This window comes from Pyxicephalus adspersus, chromosome 5 (assembly GCF_032062135.1).
Source record: "Pyxicephalus adspersus chromosome 5, UCB_Pads_2.0, whole genome shotgun sequence".
NCBI lineage: Eukaryota > Metazoa > Chordata > Amphibia > Anura > Pyxicephalidae > Pyxicephalus > Pyxicephalus adspersus.
Genome location: NC_092862.1, coordinates 146,351,171 through 146,352,807, shown reverse-complemented (window position 1 = coordinate 146,352,807; position 1,637 = coordinate 146,351,171). Strand labels below are relative to the sequence as shown.

The window sequence follows — 1,637 nt, the reverse complement described above, 5'->3', positions numbered from 1 at the left end:
ACAAATCACAAAATAATTTATTTGGTCATAAAACACATAATAAAACATTAAACGTACCCGATAGCATTTCCTAGCTGTACTGATGCATCTAAATCTAAAAAGGTGAGTATCCTGATAGCCTCCTCTGTTACATGGCATCTCAAGGAGCATCAAAGTTGCCCAGACGGCAGGTTTATTTTTGTTAGGGGTCTTTGGAAGACTCTACAGTCCCTCTAGCCGCCGTCTATCTTCCTAATACCAGTCAGGCCTCCTTTTTAACTGAAGTGCCCGAAAAATTGGAAAGAGCTGCTCGCTGGCGAAATCCGACTTCACCCACAATTGACTAGTGGTTGAGTAAAGATAATGAAATTCATCGTATGGGAATCTTACCTCCACTGTGAGGGGCACTGGCAGGAAGGTGGCTCACACCTGGTATTACTGGTCACAATTTATGCTTCCTACCGAATACTGAGACCTTGCTTACTCTAACTGAATTCTAAGTTTGGCCCTCACACTTCTAGCTTTTTCCTTAGAAGAGACCCCTCATCTGGTGTACTTTTGCTCTTACTCTCTCCCCCACCTCCCTCCCTCTGTGCCCCCCCCGTATAACATTTGGTTTTGTTCTTTAAATGCAGTTTATTCTGCTGTTTATTTTTACTTGCACTTCCTAATTTATATCGTAACATTGTTACAAATTTGCACTGACATGACTGGATTGCTGTTATGATTGGTATGTCGATATGTGCCTGTTTATTTGATTTAATACTGATCCTGCGACATCCTATATCCCATTCCCTGTTTTTATTGTACCCTGTTTTTTAAAATTTTAAAAAAGAATGTTTAAAAAAAACTAAAACATTAAACATTGTTGCCTAGTCCCAAGCTTGTTTTTTATTTTCTACGCGTTTCGGGGATCTGTGTCCGCTTCCTCAGGACAACATTGAGACCTATGAACAATTCATCACATTATCAATTTTCAATATTCAATATATTTCTAAGTAAGGTATTAATATATCATGTATACTAATAAAGTAATCTGTTTGGATAATGGAGAGTTAATTGACAAATTTGCGTGAATGGGGATATACTTGTACTTGATTGTTTTTTGAACAGAAGTCCAATCACTACTGAACCCGGCTGTATTTCCAATTAGGGGGACTTTGCATTGTAGTACCCGTGTCTATTATACCCCTACAGCTTTATTTGGGGGGAACGATCCTTACTATTTGACTGTTCATACATTGTCCCTGATTTATTAAGCTTTCCAAGGCTGGGGAGAATACACTTTGATCAGTGAACCTGGGTGATCCAACAAACCTGGAATGGATTTCCTAAAAGTCATTTGTTAGCAAATGTTTTCAGTTCTGGATCAGATCTATTCCAGGTTTGCTGGATCACCCAGGTTCACTGATGAAAGTGTTCTCCCTAGCCTTGGAAAGCTTTAATAAATCAGATCATTGGGGGAAGCTAATATATATAAGTAAGGTTAAGTAAAAATTAATTTGTTCATAAATTCTTTTTTTTTTATTTTGAGTTTTGGAAATTGATATTGTGATGAATTGTATTGTTCATTGGTCCCAATGTTGTCCTGAGCAAAGACAATCCTGCGAAACGCGTAGAAAATAATTAACAAGCTTCAGACTATAGCAACAATATTT

General features: G+C 37.7%; 1 protein-coding gene across 1 annotated transcript in view; it reads left to right on the top strand.

Annotated features, from left to right (window-relative positions):
* Positions 1-1,637, top strand: part of LOC140331770 (uncharacterized) — a gene marked incomplete at its 3' end in the record, with an annotated part of 7,101 nt that overhangs the window by 1,345 nt on the left and 4,119 nt on the right.